This window comes from Colobus angolensis, unplaced genomic scaffold (genome assembly GCF_000951035.1).
Source record: "Colobus angolensis palliatus isolate OR3802 unplaced genomic scaffold, Cang.pa_1.0 Scaffold217, whole genome shotgun sequence".
NCBI classification, from domain to species: domain Eukaryota; kingdom Metazoa; phylum Chordata; class Mammalia; order Primates; family Cercopithecidae; genus Colobus; species Colobus angolensis.
In genome coordinates, this window is record NW_012115344.1 from 5,743,521 (window position 1) to 5,754,289 (window position 10,769).

Here is a 10,769-nt window from a genome sequence, read left to right on the forward strand (position 1 = left end):
TAGCAAACCTGCACGTTATGCACATGTACCCTAGAACTTAAAGTATAATAAAAAAAGAAAGAAACAAAACAAACAAACAAACAAAAAAAGAAAACAAACTTCCAAAAGGTCAAAACTTTAACCAATCTACATAATCACTAAAATTTAGCACAAAGTGTTAGAAGCAAAGACATAAAAGCAATCCTGTGATGAATTTCCATACACATAAATATTCACTAAGTAGGAAAATACCTGGTTAAATTGTTAAATAAATTGTCTTTGTGGCACTTTCCTTAAAGGGATTTTTCTTTTCCAAAATAGTATAAATCATTATATTTTAGACCTCCTACTGTCTACTTTATTGGTCTAAAGATTATTGGTACTTTAATGATAAGTTAAATACATTTTAACAGAAAGATGATTAAATGAACACTTGAAGTATTAACATAATTACATCGAATCAGGCAAATTCTGTGTATGGGATCAGATGTCATTCCAAAAGCATTTCATTGCTATTTTTGTGTCACATTTAGACATGAGACACTGAGTATATACTTGTCGGCTGAGTGTTCACAAATCCTATTAAGTGCGTGGATTGAGGGACTTGGCACTGCCAGGTTGCAGAGGGTACTTCCATCTCCTTGCCTCAAATTTGGATGAAATTCTGAAACCATATAGGCTGCTCCAGGATGCATCTGGCTTCTGGTGGATAAATAGGTCCATCATTTCTGGTTATTTTGCTAAATAAGTTGTAAAAAGTCTCCCTATGTAAGGCCTATTTGACAAATATTTTTTCTAGTACATAAAACTAGAATATGATCAAAAATTTTTATAAACATAACTCAACCTAAAACTCTTGAAATATCTTATGGTTTATGACAACATACATATTCAATTACTGGAGACACATACTTAATACTACATATTTATTGATAAAGCTGAAACTCCTAAACCTACAAAAAAGGCCTTCAACACTGCCACCAGTTCCATTTTCTTCCTCCACAGTGGAAGACTAAAAACTGCCGACCAAAGACTAATCTCCCCTGTTTCTGCTATCAGAACTTGTCTGTATACAATAGCAATGTGCTCATCTCTAGGAGGTAATGAACAACCACTCTAAGGTGATAATCACAATGTTCTTTCCCTTTGCCATATAGTCATTTTTTTCACTCTCCTTTGCAACTAGGAGTGATATTTTCTAACAAATGAGACCAGTGGAGCTGTAATATCGCCTTCCCTCTTCCTTCTTCTTCCTGCATGGATACGATGCCTGGTGTTGTGGTAGCCATATTAAAAACCATGGGGCCTTCAGCCAAAGGGGAAAAAGCCAGCAAATGAAGGAAGGAAAATGCAAGGTAGAAAGAGCCTATATCCTTGACAGCATCATGAACAATGGGAGCAATACCAGCAATTTTCTATATTCTTACTTCTTGTTCTGTGGGAAAAAATAATTCCCTATTTAATAAAGCCACTGTTGGATTGTGGCTGGCAAGCTGGCTGAACAGGAACAGCTCTGGTGTGTAGCTCCCAGTGAGATTAACGCAGAAGTTGGATAATTTCTGCATTTCCAACTGAGGTGCACGGCTCATCTCACTGGAACTGGTTAGACAGAGGGTGTAGCCCATGGAGGGTGAGCTGTAGCAGGGTGGGACGTCACCTCACACGGGAAGCACAAGGGGTGAGGGAACTCCCTCCCCTACCCAAGGGAAGCCCTAAGGGACGGTGCCGTGAGGAACAGTGCACCCTGGCCAAGATAACATGCTTTTCCCATGGTCGTCACAACCTGCAGACCAACAGATTCCCTCCTGTACCTACATCACCAGGGCCCTGGGTTTCAAGCACAAAACTGGGCAGTTGTTTGGGCAGACACCGAGCTAGCTGCAGGAGAATTTTTCATACTCCAGTGGCGCCTGGAATGCCAGCATGACAGAAAAATGTACACCCCTGGAAAGGGAACTGAAGCCAGGGAGTCAAGCGGTCTAGCTTAGAGGATCCCACCCCAAGGGAGCCTGATAAGCTAAGATCCACTGGCTTGAAATTCTCACTGCCAGCACAGCAGTCTAAAGTCAATCTGGGATGCTCGAGCTTGGTGGGAAGAGGGGCGTCTGCCATTACTGAGGCTTGAGTAGGTTATTTTTCCCCTCACAGTGTAAACAAAGCGGCCAGGAAATTTGAACTGGGCGGAGCCCACCACAGCTTGGATAAGCCACTGTATCTGACTGCCTCTCTAGATTCCTCTTCTCTGGGCAGGGCATCTCTGAAAGAAAGGCAGCAGCCCCAATCAGGGACTTATAGATCAAACTCCCATCTCCCTGGGAAAGAGCACCTGGGGGAAGGGGTGGCTTTGGGTGCAGGTTCAGTAGACTTAAACGTTCCTGCCTGATAGCTCTGAGAAGAGCAGCAGATCTCCCAGCGTAGCCCTGAAGATTTGCAAAGGGACAGACTGCCTCCTCAAGTGGGTCCCTGAACCCCGTGCCTCCTGACTGGGAGAAACCACCCAGCAGGGGTCAGCAGACACCTCATATAGGAAATCTCTAGCTAGCATCTGGCAGACAACCCTCTAAGATGAAGCTTCCAGAGGAAGAAACAGCAGCAATCTTTGCTGTTCTGCAGCCTCTGCTGGTGATACCTATGCAAACAGGGTCTGGAGTGGACCTCTAGCAAACTGCAGCAGACCTGCAGCAGAGAGGTCTGTTAGAAGGAAAACTAACAAACATAAAGGAATAGGATAAATGTCAACAAAAAGGACATCCACACAGGAATCCCATCTGAAGGTCACTAACATCAAAGACCAAAGGTAGATAAATTCAGGAAAATGAGAAAAAACCAGCACAAAAAAGGCTGAAAATTCCAAAAACCAAAATGCCTCTTCTCCTCCAAAGGATCACAGCTCCTTGCCAGAGAGGGAACAAAACTGGATGGAGAATGAGTTTGACCAATTGATGGAAGTAGGCTTTGGAAGGTGGGTAATAACAAACTCTGCTGAGCTAAAGGAGCATGTTCTAACCCAATTCAAGGAAGCTAAGAACCTTGAAAAAAGGTTAGTGGAATTGCTAACTAGAATAACTGGTTTAAAGAAGAACATAAATGACCTGATGGAGCTGGAAAACAGAGCACGAGAACTTTGTGAAGCTTACACAAATATCAATAACCAAATTGATCAAGCAGAAGATAGGATATCAGAAATTGAAGATCAACTTAATAAAATAAAGCATGAAGACAAGCTTACAGAACAAAGAATGAAAAGGAATGAACAAAGCCTCCAAGAAAATATGGGACTATGTGAAAAGACCAAACCTGTGTTTGATTGGTGTACCTGAAAGTGATGAGGAGAATGAAACCAAGTTGGAAAACACTCTTCAGGATATTATCCAGGAGAACTTCCCTAAACTAACAAAGCAGGCCAACATTCAAATTCAGGAAATACAGAGAACACCACAAAGATTCTCCTCAAGAAGAGCAACCCCAAGACACATAATCATCAGATTCACCAAGGTTGAAATGAAGGGAAAAATGTTAAGGGCAGCCAGAGAGAAAGGTCTGGTTACCCACAAAGGGAAGCCCATCAGACTAACAGCTAATCTCTCGGCAGAAACCCTATAAGCCAGAAGTAAGTAGGGGCCAATATTCAACATTCTTAAAGAAAAGAATTTTCAACCCAGAATTTCATATCCAACCAAACTAAGCTTCATAAGTGAAGGAGAAATAAAATTCTTTACAGTTAAGCAAATGCTGAGAGATTTTGTCACCACCAGGCCTGCCTTACAAGAGCTCCTGAAGAAAGTACTAAACATGGAAAGGAACAACCAGTACCAGCCACTGCAAAAACATAACAAATTGTAAAGACCATTGACACTGTGAAGAACCTGCATCAACTAATGGGCAAAATAGCCAGCTAGCATCATAATGATAGGATCCAATTCACACATAACAATATTAACCTTAAATGTAAATGAGCTAAATGCCCCAAGACACAGACTGGCAAATTGGATAGAGTCAAGAACCATCAGCGTGCTCTATTCAGGAGACCCATCTCACATGCAAAGACACGTAGGCTCAAAATACAGGAATGGAGGAATATTTAGCAAATAAATGGAAAGAAAAAAAAAGTAGGGATTGCAATCCTAGTCTCTGATAAAGCAGACTTTAAACCAACAAAGATCAAAAATGACAAAGAAAGGAGCACCCAGACTCATATAATAAGATCTTAGAGACCTACAGAGAGACTTGCACTCCAACACAGTAATAATGAGAAACTTTAACACCCCACTGTCAATATTAGACTGGTTAACGAGACAGAAGAGTAAAAAGGATATTGAGGACTTGAACTCAGCTCTAGACCAACTGGACCTAATAGACATCTACAGAACTCTCCACCCCAAATCAAAACAATATACATTCTGCTCAGCACCACATCACACTTATTCTAAAATTGACCACATAATTGGAAGTAAAACACTCCTCAGCAAATGCAAAAGAACGGAAATCATAACAAACTGTCTCTCAGACCACAGTGAAATCAAATTAGAACTCAGGATTAAGAAACTCACTCAAAACCACATGACTACATGGAAGCTGAACAACCTATTCCTGAATGACTACTGAGTAAATAACAAAATTAAGGCCGAAATAATTAAGCTCTTTGAAACCAATGAGAACAAAGACAACATACCAGAATCTCTGGGACACAGTTAAAGCAGTGTTTAGCAGGAAATGAATAGCACTAAATGCTCGCAGGAGAAAACAGGAAAGATCTAAAATTGACACCCTAACATCACAATAAAAAGAACTAGAGAAGCAAGAGCAAGCAAATTAAAAAGCTAGCAGAAGACAAGAAATAACTAAGATTAGAGCACAGCTGAATGAAATAGACACAGAAAAAGCCCTTCAAAAAAAATCAGTGAATACAGGAGCTGTTTTTTACAAAAGATCAACAAAATAGATAGATCATTAGCCAGACTAGTAAAGAAGAAAGGAGAGAAGAATCAACTAGACACAATAAAAAATGATAAAGGAGATATCACCACTGATCCCACAAAAATGCAAACTACCATCAGAGAATACTACAAACACCTCCACACAAATAAATAAGAAAATCTAGCAGAAATGGATAAATTCCTGGACACGTGCACCTTCCCAAGACTATAACCAGGAAGAAGTCCAATCCCTGAATAGGCCAATAACAAGTTCTGAAATGGAGGCAGTAATTAATAGCCCACCAACCAAAAAAAAGCCCAGGACCCAATGGATTCACACCTGAATTCTACCAGAGGTACAAAGAAGAGTTGGTACCATTATTTCTGAAACTATTCCAATCAATAGAAAAAAAGGAACTCCTCCTTAACTCATTTTATGATGCCAGCATCATCCTGATACCAAAACCTGGCAGAGACACAACAAATAAAGAAAATTTCAGGTCAATATTCCTGATGAACATTAATGTAAAAATCCTCAATAAAACACTGGCAAACTGAATCCAGCAGCTTATCACAAAGCTTATCCATCACAATCAAGTCGGCTTCATCCCTGGGATGCAAGGCTGGTTCAACATAGGCAAATCAATAAACATAATCCATCGCATAAACAGAACCAATGACAAAAACCATATGATTATCTCAATAGATTCAGAAAAGGCCTTCAATAAAATTCAACACCACTTCATGCTAAAAACTCTCAATAAACTAGGTATTGACGGAACATACATCAACATAATAAGAGCTATTTATTACTAACCCACAGCCAATATCATACTGAATGGGCGAAAACTGGAAGCATTCCCTTTGAAAACCGGCACAAGACAAGGATGCCCTCTCTCATCACTCCTATTCAACATAGTATTGGAAGTTCTGACCAGGCAATCAGGACAGAGAAAGAAATAAAATGTATTCAAATAGGAAGAAAGGAAGTCAAATTGTCTCTGTTCACAGATGACATGATTGTATATTTAGAAAACCCCATCATCTCAGCCCAAAATCTCCTTAAGCTGATAAGCAACTTCAGCAAAGTTTCAGGACACAAAATCAATGTGCAAAAATTATAAGCATTCCTTTACACCAATAATAACAAAAACAGAGGCAAATTATGAGTGAATTCCCATTCACAATTGCTACGAAGAGAATAAAACACTTAGGAATACAACTTATAAGGGATGTGAAGGACATCTTCAAGGAGAACTACAAACCACTCCTCAAGAAAATAAGAGAGGACACAAACAATTAGAAAAACATTCCATGCTCATGGATAAGAAAAATCAACATTGTGAAAATGGCCATACTCCCCAAAGTAATTCATAGATTCTATGCTATCCCTATCAACCTACAATTGACTTTCTTCACAGAATTAGAAATCACTACTTTAAATTTCATATGGAATAAAAAAGATCCTGTATAGCCAAGACAATGCTAAGCAAAAAGAAGAAAGCTGGAGGCATCATGCTACCTGACTTCAAACTATACTACAAAGCTACAGTAACCAAAACGGCATGGTACTGGTACCAAAACAGATATATAGACCAATAGGACAGAATAGAGGCCTCAGAAATAATGCCACACATCTACAACCATCTGATCTTCAACATTCCTGACAAAAACAAGCAATGGGGAAAGGATTTCCTATTTAATAAATGGTGTTGGGAAAACTGGCTAACCATATGCAGAAAACTGAAAAATGGATTAAAGACTTAAACATAAGACCTAAAACCATAAAAACCCTAGAAGAATACCTAGGCAATACCATTCAGGACATACGCATGGGCAAAGACTTCATGACTAAAACACCAAAAGCAATGGCAACAAAAGCCAAAAGTGACAAATGGAATCTAATTAAACTAAAGAGCTTCTGCACAGCAAAAGAAACTAGCATCAGAGTGAACAGGCAACCTACAGAATGGGAGAACATTTTTGCAATCTATCCATCTGACAAAGGGCTAACATCCAGAATCTACAAAGAATTTAAACAAATTTACAAGAAATAAACAACCCTATCAAAAAGTGGGTGAAGGATATGAACAGACACTTCTCAAAAGAAGACATTTATGTGGCCAACAAACATATGAAGAAAAGCTCATCATCACTGGTCATTAGAGAAATGCAAATTAAAACCACAATGAGACACCATCTTACACCAGTGAGAATGGCAATCATTAAAAAGTCAGGAAACAACAGATGCTAGAGAGGCTGTAGAGAAACAGGAATGCTTTTACACTATTGGTGGGAGTATAAATTAGTTCAACCATTGTGGAAGACTGTGGCGACTCCTCAAGGATCTAGAACCAGAAATACCACTTGACCCAGCAATCCCATTACTGGGTATATACCCAAAGGATTAGAAATCATTCTGCTATAAAGACACATGCACATGTATGTTTATTGCAGCACTATTTACAATAGCAAAGATTTGGAACCAATCCAAATGCCCATCAATGATACACTGGATAAAGAAAATGTGGCACATATACACCATGGAATACTATGCAGCTACAAAAAATGATGAGTTCATTGCCTTTGCAGGGACATGGATGAAACTGGAAATCATCATTCTCAGGAAATTAATACAAGAACAGAAAACCAAACACAGCATGTTCTCACTCATAAGTGGCAGCTGAACAATGAGAACACATGGACCCAGGGAGGGTAATTATCACAAACTGGGGCCTGTCAGGGGGTACGGGGTTAGGGGAGGGATAGCATTAGGAGAAATGCCTAAAGTAAATGATGGGTTGATGGATGCACAAACCACCAAGGCACATGTATACCTATGTAACAAACCTGCAAGTTCTGCACATGTATCCCAGAACTTAAAATTTTAAAAAAGTTGATTGCATTAGATAAATAATTTTAAACAAAAATGCCACTGTTAGTCATGTTCTTTATTACCTGCAGCCAACACAGCCTATTTAATAACTTCTGCTTCATGCCTGCAATGCATTCCCATTGGACATTCATCATTGCCCCAAACATCATACACTTCCCTATCTTCATATCTTTTTTCTACCTAGCTTTGCATGTAGTAAGTATTTATTACATTTTATAAAAGGAAAGATATGAACTGGTTGATAAAATATTAAGTTTAAATAAGTGGTCCATAATCAGATAAATCAGTCAAAAATTAATCACTTTCTACCTATATGTAAGGCACAATGCTACAGTTGATTTAAATGTTGAGTTTTTAGTCAATCACTCTATATGTTCCCAAATGACAATTTCTTGTGCTTTGCTTCTATACATAAACAAAAGACTTCAATACTAGTTTGACAAGATGGTTGTCTAGAGGACAGGAACGAGCTCTCCTGCTGTGTTTTATAAAATGCCTGCTTATTGTTGATGCTCAACCAATATTAAATTATACTAAATTATAATAATACTGCTGTGGGTATCATTTAGGTTCCCTGACGTTGTTACAACTTTCTATGCTGTTTTTGAAGGGTATGAGATCCTACAATAAAATTGTTTTATGGAAGTGGATGCACATTACATACAGTTTGTCAGTCGGCTTACCCAGGTCTCTTTAGGAATGTGTTCTGCTCAAATAAAGATGTGTTTTAAAATTCTATGTTGGTATGATTCAACTGCAGGAGAGTAAGACTCATAATTTACTATAATAAATTACTTCTCAAAAACATTTATTATCAGACTGCAATGATTCTCAATCCTTAAAAAAAAAAAAAAAAAATTCTTTCCTACAAGTAAACCAAAGGAGAGCAAAATGATTTTTTAAATGTAAAACTAAGTTTAAATCATAGCTCTACCTAAAAGTATTCTTGGGAGATTTTGTTTTAATCATTTTTTAAACTATTGCACTTAGAAGAAGCATATAATAAAAAGAATTTCAAACTCATTCACATAGCTATTACTTTAAAGGGTATCATCAAAAGTTCTGAGATGGTCCAGCTGGCATTTGTTAAACCTCAAAGCTTCCAAGGAAGTCTTTATGCTTCATGGAATTTTGCTTGAAATTGCTTTAGCATATCAATTTAAGGAATTATTAAGGGAATTAAAGCACAGGGATTCTCTATTCAACTGTTTGTTCATCCACACTATTTCAGAAGCTCTACAAATACTTTTTATTTGGTTGCTTAACTCTCTCTTTGTAATCAGCCCTTCAGCTGAAGTCAAAGGGGAATTATCTGTATTGAAGAACTCTAGAAAATGTTTGGAGAAGTTCTTTGTGATGGAATAACCTTCACTTAAATCCACCTGTATTTTACTCTTTGACATTTATCCCAGAGAAATGAAAATATATTTTTATACATGAGTCTGTATACTAATGATTATAGCAGCATTGTGAGTAATAGCCAACACATGGAAGCAACCCAGATGTCTTGTAGCAGGGAAATAAACAATCTGCAGTATATCTATACCATAGACTACTACTCAACACTAAAAAGAACAAACTACTGGTACACTCAACAACCTGGATGACTCTCCAAAGAATCATACTGAATTATAAAAGCCATTTCCCAAAGGATACAAACTGTGTGATTCTATTTATATAACAATACTTTTGTAATGACAAAATTATGAAACTGTAGAACAGATAAGTGGCTTCCAGAGGTTTAGGATGGCATAAGGACAGAAGGGAAGTGGATATGGCTTTAAAAGGGCAACATAAAGAATCTTGTGATTAGGAAATTGTTTGTATCTTAACTGTATCAATGTCAATATCCTGGTTGTGATATGGTACTATCATTTTGTAAGATTTTACCTTTGGGGAAAAGTTAGGTAAAAGGATCGTTCTATATTATTTCTTATAACTGCATACAAGTGTACAATTACCTGAAAATCAAAAACCTACTGCCCAGCATTGATTTCCTCTTTTTATAACAACACCCTAATGTTTCTTGCAACCACTTTTCCTTATTTTCAGTCCATGTGGTTCAGATGTTCAAAGTCAACCTTGGACTTAGTAGGTGGACCTGTAATTCAGACCCGATCAATGAGCATAGTCTATCTTTTGGACCATAGTGATTGGTTCATGAATAGTCATATGATTCAAGTTGGTGCAGTATACTCAAACCTACTGGTTTTACTAAACTATAAGAAAGGAGAAGCTCTTTCTGCTGAAGTTGCTAAGTATTGTTAAGTTAAAGCTCCAACCAACAGGCCCACCACATCAAATGTGCCAGTCAGAGAATGTAGTACAAAGGAAAGCAAAACCAAAAGATGTAAAGACTGTAGTCTTAATGACAAAGTTTGTGACTCTGGATTCAACTGTGTCTGAAGGTAGTATATTCCCTAGACTTTTCAGTTATATGAACTAAAAGTGCCCTCTTTATGAGTTAAAAAAAAAAAAAAAAGGTTGATTTTAAAAGACCTTTAGTGAAGATTAGAATCACATTCAGTATCTAACACAGGTATTTCTGTAAACAATGTAGCAAAGTTTGAAACGCTTTTCACCAAAACAAAACTATGTCATTATTCCACTACCAAGAATTCTGATTTATATTTTATCTCTTAAGTGCAATATTAGTTCTCCTCTTCAGATCTTGGTGTCTCATTAATTATCTTGAACAAAGTGCTTTTGGTGTATGCTGTATATTTGCTGTACATTTTTTATTGAGATGTAAACTCATTGATTTGTAAGAGATTTTTGTATATTAAGAATAATAGGCTCAAGCCTGTAATCCCAGCACTTTGGGAGGCCGAGACGGGTGGATCACGAGGTCAGGAGATCGAGACCATCCTGAGCTACACGGTGAAACCCCGTCTCTACTAAAAAATACAAAAAACTAGCCGGGCGAGATGGCGGGCGCCTGTAGTCCCAGCTACTCGGGAGGCTGAGGCAGGAGAATG